We start from the raw sequence: 10103 nt of genomic DNA, 5'->3' as shown, positions 1-10103 counted from the left end.
CACAAAAGTGCTACAATGATCCCATTGGCTGATATAGTGCGGTTTCCGATGATTTGGTGACAGTTTCCTCTGATTTGATAATCGCCATTAATAATCTGTGTAGCACACATGGATACGGAGTGCTCGGAGATCTAACAAACTCTCAGTACATAAGTCGGAGAGATAACAAGGAATCTCAGTACTTCGGCTGAAAGCCACAAGTCATTCATTTGATTGGGTTTAGCTATGCTGTTTAGTTAAACAGATACATTTACCCCTAGGCGGCTTGGCCGCAATAAAAGTAAAAAAAAACACTTCTGGTTTTAAAGCATAAAGTTAAGCATATAATTTTGAGTCCTGCTCGTGGGCTGTAAGTGTCCTTCGGATAAGGAACTTAGTATAAATGACTTCCTAAGTCAAAAGTCTTCCTCTGGCGCTAAAGCTACGGCAGCCCCGCTGCACTTGGTAGTACTCGTAGTCAATTTCGCTCCTGAATCGGTTGGCTGTATCTTCTGCGAGGATGGAGCACCCAGTGCTCTCGATTTTCTCCCGGTGCAGAAGGACGCGCTTACTAAGCTTATGTCTTTGCTTGGTCCGGAAGGCGTTGCTCATCTTGCGTCGCAAGGTCCAGAGGCGGTCACCACCAGGCTGGAATCGTTCTCGCGCTACGAGAACGCGCTCTTGGACCATGTCTAAGAGAAGATGAGCGCCACAACGGCGGCGCTGTCGATGACGCGTGTCGGATCTGTGAGACCAAAGCCGCTCAGGGTGAGCGTGACAGCCTTCGAAGGGAAGGATGGAGGGAATCTCTTTCTCTGGACCGGTGAAGTCGAGATGGCCTTGGGATCAGCCCTGCTCCAGTCTGAGCATCAGTGCGTGACGCTGGCTATCCCCAAGCTTGGAGGTCGCGCGCGCGATTGGGTACTAACGCGCGGCACGTCTGCTGACGCTGCATTTCCCACTTGGGCCAGGCTGAAGCAGCAGCTTCGCGCATATTCGCGCCGCCTAATCTGACGTACCGTTTTTGGTCGAAGTGCCTTGCTACCGGGCAGGGTAAGAAGGAGCTACTGGACTATGTCTAAAAATTTAGAGCCCTGATCACCGGGAGGGCGCAGACCCCCCTTCCGGAGCTGATCACTGTGACCGGGTTCATGGAGGGACTTCGCGTAAGCGCAGCTCGAGCGGAAGTATTCCGTGTACACCCTAACGCTCTCGAAGAGGCGGTGAATGTGGCATTGGATGTCGCTTATAACTTCAGGTCGGCTCGACCTGGTCAGAGCGCGAGCACTTCGAGTGGTCCGGAGACGATGGTCCTTAGCTATGCTCAAGATGAAAACATTGACTTCTTGCTGCGAAGATGAGCGCCGGCATCCGCCGACGCTTTGTGTGCAATAGCACTAAGCATTTCAGGGCTTATTGCCCTCTGCGCAATAAGCGCGGGGCTCTGACGAGCCAACCCTCCGGATCATCGCCGTGGAACGGCAACTCCCAGTAGACCGTCCTGGGCCTACTGGGGAAGAACAGAGTTCCGTTTTGCCTCGAGGAGATAGAGGGCAGCAGGGCTCAGCCCCGAAGAGAGCTGGTCTCCCTTACGAGAAGAGTGTGCGCAAGCCGTGCTTGTTGGTCGTTAAAGCAAACGTGAAGGGATTTTCGAAGTATTGGATAGTCTTGATTGACTCAAGCGCCTCGGGCAACTACGCCCGCCGATCCACCCCGGAAGAGAGTCAGCTGTATGCTGAGGCACTGGAAGTGCCAACGCGAGATACGATCTCTGTCCGTCTCGCAATGGGGACACGGTAACGGTGTTGAAGGTCTCTGTCGATCTTGAAGTGAGGTTTGAGAACCTTGGTAGCGTGGAGCGCTGTTTGGTCTTAGACCTCTGACCTCATCCTTGGCATGGCATGGCTGGAACGCCATGAGCTATAGATCGACTGAAAGTCGATAAAAAACAGGGTGTTACGCACCCTGTTCCTAGTGGAGCTTTGATGAGTCATGCATCCACCTCTGCTAGGAAGCAGAAGCGCTTTTGGCGCGAGCACGAGGCCGAGGCGACCGTAGTGCTGGACATCGATATGTCCGAGCTTGTTAGCAACGAAACTGCTGTTTACCCTGAGAGCGTACGTGTTGCGGCACGTTATCCGCTGAGCAGGGCAGGTCAGGTCAATGACCAGCTACTGGGTCTTGATGAGAACGAGCGCGGAGTGGCGTGTAATCCACTGAGTGGTACGGATCTGGTCGATGGCCTATCGCTGCGTGGCTCAGGAGATGCAGCTGCAGTGACACCTAGTTCACTGTGTGAGGGCCAAGGTCCGAGTGGCTCTCATCCGAGTGTAATGCGAGACACTGTCTCCTCTTCGAGGAGTGATAGTGCTGCCGCACCCGGTGGTGGTGGCGAAGATGTCGCCACACCACCCTCTTCCGGCCGGTCCCTGTCACGGAGGGGGCGAAGAAGAAGCCGCAGGGCGTCTGTGGACGTCAATGTTGTTGACATCGGACGAATCGTCCAACGTGCCGAGCGGTGAGGATTTGCGTGATTGCTGTGAACAGCTGTACGCACTCGTAAATGGAGTGACGGGGGAGGTCGAGGGCGACGTCAGCCTTGATGCTCTGCTAGAGCTGGATAAGTTGCCCGTTGCCCAGTTCGGCGAAGCCTTGAAGGCAGGCGGTTTAGCTGATGTGGGCTTGCTAAGACCTGAGGAAGAGCTGAACTTCTTATCCGTTGTGGGCGACGTGGTCCTAGAAAAGACCAAGAAGGCGCTGAGCGTAAGAAGCGGATCGGCGATCCTAAACGTTCTTTCGGATCATTTGAAGCACGAGGCAAGGATGGTGCGTGAGAGTAAGTCTCCGCACGCGACACCCATGTTCTGTGTCAGAAAGCCGAACGGCAAGTGGTGCATTACTCATGATTTCAACAAGCTAAATGCGGCCACCATCCCGACGCAAACGCCGATTCCTCGCAAGGATGTTCTGCAGCACAATATGGTAGGCAGTGCGTTGTACAGCGCACTCGACTTGGTCGATGGTTTTTACCAATTGCTCATGATAGCGAGGGTCATTCCGCTGACAACGGTGAGTACTCCAAGCGGTATGTTCTGGGAATGGCTGGTCATGTCCCAGGGGTTGTCGAACGCACCAGCAACGTTCATTCGTCTTGTGACGCAGCTGTTTAGGCCCCACCGGGCGTACGCTCAGATGTGCTCTGACGATATATTTGTCCATAGTCGTGCTGAGCACGGCAAGTCAGACATGGAGAACCACATTGACCATTTGTGAGCGGTGCTCTAGTGTATGCACATCAGTAAGTTATATGCCAACTAGGACAAGTGCGTCTTTGGCGCGGAGGAGATACCTTTTCTCGGATGCTTCATCGGGAAGCGTGGCATACGGGCATATCCTGCCAAGGTCAAGGCCATCGTGGACTGGCCGGTTCCCAAGAACCAAACCGACTTACGCAAGTGGCTAGGCTTAGCCAATTACTTGCGCAAGTACAGCGCGAACTACGCGGAGATGGACCGGCCATTATAAAATCCCCTTAAGAAGGACGCACCGTGGTGCTGGAACGTCGATCACGATGGAGCCTTTGAGTGTGTGAAGAAGACCCTTCCCCAGGCTCCGATCCTTGCGCTACCGGGCCCGGGTCGTCGTCTGTGACGTCTCCGATTTTGCATCGGCCTTGCCTTGCTACCAGCAGACGGCGGAGAGCCTGAACGTGTGACTGCGTTTGAGTCTTGCCAGCTCAAAGCTGCAGAGGATAACTATCCAGAAGAATGCGTCAATGACGTCACACTGCTCTCTTGGCAAAGGCCATTGCCTTGTCACGCAGTATTCGATTCCAGGAACCAGGACAATCTCATGACACACGCCTTGATCCGGAGGCAGGCCCATCGGTGGGCCTTTCGAGACAACGTCTCCATACTCCTTCACCAGCTCACGACAAAGAGCTACTTGCCATGAAGTATGCTCTAATCAAGTTCAGGATGCACCTGCTAGGCTCTAAGCCTTTTGTGATCTTTACTGATCATGCGTCATTAGGCACTGCGACTCAGTCGCCTCATCTCTTTCAGATAATGACAATATGGTTTTCCTTCTTTGCCGAGTATAACTTCGAGGCGAAGTACAAACTGGGGTGGCTTAATGTAGCGGTCGATGCGATCTCGCGCAGGCCTGACTACAAATTAGCCCATGTCACGACAGTGATGCCGTCAGTGTCTGATCTGATACGCGAAGGGTATGCACAGGGCGGCATGTGTGTAGCGCTGCTACGAGCACTTGGGAGCGAGACGTTTAATGACTCGGACAATGAATTATCTAGTTTATAGAATTGCACCAGGTGTTCGCGATATTATTTATAAACGCATACATGGGCCATCATGCCTCCACGATCTTATTGCAATTATTGAGTCAAACAAAGGAAGTTTTGCCTGGTGATTCCGATAAGCATTGGTGGCTTGTTGTGCCAAGTCAGTGACGACACGGGACGTAGAATGATGAGCTCTGGATGGACGTGCCCCTACGTGACGGGAATGGACGACGTGAGGTTGAGTGACAACAGTAGATTGAAGCTAAGAGATTTTAAACAGCGTGATAAAGACGATCACTTTTGGATTTCCCTTAGAAGTCCCACTGACACTACAAATTGAAATTTCAATTATGTGAAAACATTCAAGTTGGAGAAACAAGACAAGCCCTTGAGGTTCAAGTCGCAAGGACGCGTTAAAGGGGCTATGGACGTGAAGATATTTCGTGCTGACGGCTGGAAAGTCCGGCTGAAGTTTCAAACGGAAATGCGACGATTATACACCTTCATGGGCTTATGTGAGTCGCGCCAGTCTGTGCGCGACTTGCACGCGATTATCTCTCAGCTACTCATTGGTCGAGATCTCGACCATTTTCAGAAGGCACTCGTTATTTTGCCCGAATAGGCAACACGTGACAGGACATCCGTGCCAGAATTGACCCGACAGGCATGCCCGAATATGCTCGACTTAGCTAGAGCCGGAGGGTCATCGAATGAAGTGTCCTCGAAAGTATACGTATAGCCGGAAGCTTATTGAGAGAGCAGAGCAGCTTGTAGAGAGAAGAACACACGTGTGTGGCATTCTGACATTTTGCTATAGTATGCATAGCATCCAGGTATCCATAAAATGAAATTGTGGCGAACATCCAGCTCTAGTCTGCATTAGAAAAATAAACTAACTTGTTATCGTTAAATGCACATGCACAGATATCTATAGCGCAGATACTGAATATCCTTTTTACTCAGCAAACTAAGACATTCGGCGCCACAAAATATCTCGAAGGCTACTAGCGTGTAAATCCCACAGTTGTAGTTATCGACTTGCACTCCGAGATCACTATGGTAGGCACGGCTTCGATATTTTTTTGGGACGAAATCAGGTAGCATCGCCACCAACTTCTCGGCAAGTAGTCGAATATTGGCCCCGTAGGTGGAATTCATCGGGTCGTAGATAAATACTTCTTTTCGTGAAAGATCCATCATGATTGAGCACCAGTGATTCTTTCCACATATCACTGAGATCAAAATGTTCTCCGTGGTCACGTCAAGAAAAAATATTGTGCATGGTTTCAACAGAAGCGTAGCCATTCATGACGTTCCCAGTGAGTCCTGTGTCTACCGCAATCACTTTGGCCCTTGATGCGAACAGATTCGACATCAATATGTCAACTGAGTTGTCGCCCAGTGCTGATTTCCCAACCAGTTCCAGAGGTTCTGCCTGCGTCAGTAAACAAATGCACGTCTTAGTAAATAGTATTAATAAAGCTGTGTCATACAGAACATTCATACCTGAGTCGAAAGAAGCGGGATGGACTTCAGCTTCTCAATAAGATTAGGGTCTTGATTGACTTTGAAGCACGAGGGCATATGGAGAGGGAAGTCGACCGTTTCGATCCAGCTAACGGCCTTCTCCACGAGTATAGTCATCTTCTTTGCCTTATGCCACATTTTCATCACACCCAGTTTCTTTGTAGAGAAGGTGCCGACACCAATAACTTCCACCACCACCATTTTTTCACCTAAGCTACCCGCACCCTTGTCCGACCGCCTTTTTTGGAGAGCGGAAACTTGTCGAAACACTTCTTAATATAATCAGCACGAAATATGCGCATGATCGACTCGTTTGGTGTCACCTGTTTAGCTGGAGGTAGCGTCGCTAACAATCGAGCAATCGGGACTTTGGGACTTTTGGTTAACTCGAACAACTTGAATCTACAGATAAGTGCTGCTGCTGAATCGTATGATGGCTGGTTGTCAAAAGTGTACTGTAAGTTTGCCAGGCTAAGCTGTGATGCGTACATTTCCGAGTCAACTTGGACACGCGCGACCGCCTTACTTCGTGCACCCTTCTTAGCGTTCGCTGACTGTTTTGGGCGTCCACGTGATCTAGGAGGACTTGCAATCTCAAAGTCGCTATCTTGAGCAAGTTACAGTGCTGTCGATGGTTCGTTTGAAGCAACTTCTGAAACTGGTGATTTGAGTGCTCATATCACCCGTATGGCTACCCGACTGGCTACCCGACTCACCCGTCTGGTTACCCGACTGATTACCCGACTCACCCGACCGATTTCCCGACTCACCCGACTGATTACCCGACTCAGCCGACTGGTTACCCGACTCAGTGACTTGGCCTGATTGACTGAAATCATCCCACTCACTATCCAACTCGACATTTGGCGTGGCAGACGAACCGTTAACTCTCGGTCCGGGCGTATGGGTGGTTTGTCGAAGCTGCAACTCCACGAGATGAGTCATTAGCTCTTAGTACAATGATTATGATTCCAAACGTGGCCAACCAATTCCTAGCATGCCCAACAGAGCCGAAACTTGCCCGACTCAGCCAGAATTGCCCAACTCAGACAGAAATTGCCCGATTCGGCCAAAATGAGAGTGCTTTTGGAGCGTTAAGCCAAGGTCTTACCTGTGCATTACAGCCTTGGGCTCGAGATTCCTGCCGTGGTCGTTTGCTCGTCGCTGTCGAGAAATATTTGCCATGATGAGTACAAACAATAGTCCGAGCGTACTGTACCCACTCAACGGGAAGTCGAGGTGCCTTAGATCTCTGTACGTCCATTTTGACGTTTCGATCAGCCGCAGTGGTGTTTGTCCGCATCCGAAAGATCTACAAAATATAGTGAGTATTGAAGCGCCTTGAAGATAAATGTGCAAAGTTACCTGGAACGATTGCGCTTGGTACACCCTGAGATAGTCCTCAAAAGCTTCCCACGACTCGAATTGGGTCTGTTCTGGAGATGGAGCGATAACAAGCTGTTGCCCAGCTTCATCACTCGCGCTACTAGATGTGCCGAGCATCTCGGGTCCATTGGGACCTGGAGACGGCTGCCACTCACTCAAGTATCCGCTTGACTCATTCCCCTCGCTGCTGTCACTCTCGTCCGCAGCTCCCAGTGGGCGCTTTTGTGCGCTACGTGCCTGCGCCATATTCCTCCCGCTGGTGCCGCGCGTTTTGACGGGGGGGGGGGGGATTGTGGTTGTGAGGGCTTTGGTATTTACCAGGTACAGTAAGCGCTGTCCAATCCGGTATCATGGTCCGACCCTGTCCAATGATTTGAAATTTTATTAAGGAGTTGCTGCCTCTAAATGGTCAACTGAGAAACGCGGATGACAATGTCCTCTACATCTAAGTTGCTATCGTAACTGGAAGCGCTGATGTCCTTGCTGCTTTCGCCGACTCCATTAAAGGCAATTCCAGTTTGGTGAAAGCAGTTCTTAATAGTCTTTTTTTTTCTGCAGCTCATGCCAAATGGCTTTGCTCCACTGCATTGCCTGAAGTTGATCAATCTTGTACGCCTTCTTGTCATTGTTTTCTCCTCGCTTTATTCTGTCGTACACCCACAGAAGTTGTTTCCTACTGTACGCAGACTTAAACGCCGCAATGATCCCAGTGTCCGTAGGCTGTAGGAAAGCAGTGACTGGTGTGGAATGACTCTCGCCAAGCATTCACATCTTCCCTCCCTAAATCGATACATGTATTAGCATTTAAGTCTGGATATAAGTTTTCAGAAGTACCGGAATCGCCAGCATTTACTGTATACGCTATACGCTCGACGGATGTGAAAAAAAATCAGCACATCGGAGAGGAGTAAGAGATCAGCTAGGTGTATTTCGAAGACCTTCCCCATTCGGGCACTTCCTTTCCAGAAACGATATGAAGAAGCGCGGGGAAGACATGGAGAACATAAGCGCGCGCGACAGATCGACCATAGACAGCCTCGGTAGGCGCTACCGCCCGCAAGGGATGTGAGATGCCAGCCCCTGTGTGAAGAGGCTAGCACCAGCAGTACATACAAGTGGACTGTCAGTGCCTGGTATTGACACTGACAGCCGATCCTACATCCTATCCTACGCCTGTTGCTGCAGCCTGCGGCTGCGCACTTACCGACGTGCCACGTGCGGTTATACCAAGTTTACTATGATTGATGGACAAGAGCGACCGTGCCGCCGTGCTGCTCACGACGACACTGACTTAGGTAAAGTATGGCTTATATGAGTTTATGTATCGAACAGAACCTCGTGAGGCTTGCTCTCTCTCTCACAACTCAATTTGCGGTTCAGCGAACCTCAGAGAGAAGAGCAAGCCCACACCAGTACTGCAACCCTGTCGTGGCCTTTTGCCCGGCACCCACTGTGTTTACGTACCTCTTTTGATTGCTTTACTAATTAAGTGTAAGTCTATTCTAATGGCACCTACGCTAAGAAGTGACCTACGCTTAGAGAGCAGTCCAGTGACGCGCCCTGCGTCACCTTCAGGGTAATGAGCCCAACAAGGGGTCCATGGCTCGACAACGGACGCACCTGGTGTGGAAAACCAAAACGCTGACGGACTTTTGACGAATGGGAATCGAGGAGCGCGCCGATTGGCTGATAATGTGGCTGATGTAGCTACTGGACGTGACGATGATGTTCTGTCACACGAAGAAGCCGAACATCTTATCCGGTCATTATCCGGAATTCAAGGTGGCCGATTATTGGTAGAAAATCTACTTGAAAGATTGCGAGCTCGCAACTTTCCAGTTAGGAATCAGCCACCACCGCCACAAAGCAATCCAAGTAACGGCAGTGACCCCAGCACAGGGCACAGCGAAGCCCAGAGCAGCCTACCAAGCATGATGGGCAACCAGAACCCCGGCGGGCGCTACGACGACGCAGAGCTCGCAGAGCACACGAAGTCGCTGCGCAACACGGCCGACATTCGGCTGCCCCCGTTATCGAAGAAGGAAGAATACACGGCATGGGTTAGTGAGGTGCCGTTGCACTTTGAGAGCCGCCTGCTGGGCGAGATTACCTATGGTGCCGAAAGATTTGACTCCGTGGAGGGCTACAAGAGGTCCAAGTATACTGAGTGGTACAAGGCAAGGAAGGTGAAGGCTTTCTCAGCCTTAGCATTGTCGCTCTCGGTGGATCTACGAACAACATTCAAGATCAACTCCATCCGTGATCAGATGGATGCCCCGTCACTACTTTGGCAACGAATTACTGAGCATTTCGAGGCGGGTGACGGCGTTAACCCTGATTACCTACGGCGCGAGCTGATGAACCGTCAGCTGCAGCCCAAGATAGCTGTGACTAAGTATGAGCAAGCCATTGATGCTATGGTACGCCTCCTGCGACTAGCGAAGGGCGAGTTTGAAGAGTGGGAACATGCAAGTCTACTTATCTCGAATACGCTGTTGATGTTCCCTGAGCTGGCACGAGAGCACTCACTCTGGATGAGCAAGCATGATCGTCGGACCATGACACTTGCTGAAGCGTTACAGCGCCTGCGCACTGCGGAACACTCAAGCAACCAGTTGCAACAGCAGATGTCACTAGCGGCGCCAAGGACAACGCAGTCAAACACGAACCAAGTGAATAATGTGAGTCAACATGCAAGACAAGGACATGCAGGCAAGCGTCAGAGGCAGCGCAAGGGCAAGAATGCTGAGAAGAAACTGCGCTATACCTGTGCTAACTGTGACCAGCATGGCCATTGGGATGCAGAATGTACTGCAAACACTGGCATGGAACTGAAGCCTGAGTTGGTACAACGACTGAAGAAGAAGAAGGCCAAGAAGCAGACAGTCTCACTGATTAACTCCGTGCGCCG

The sequence above is a fragment of the Phytophthora infestans genome, genomic scaffold (assembly GCF_000142945.1).
Source record: "Phytophthora infestans T30-4 supercont1.4 genomic scaffold, whole genome shotgun sequence".
NCBI lineage: Eukaryota > Oomycota > Peronosporomycetes > Peronosporales > Peronosporaceae > Phytophthora > Phytophthora infestans.
Note: the sequence above shows the minus strand (reverse complement) of the source record.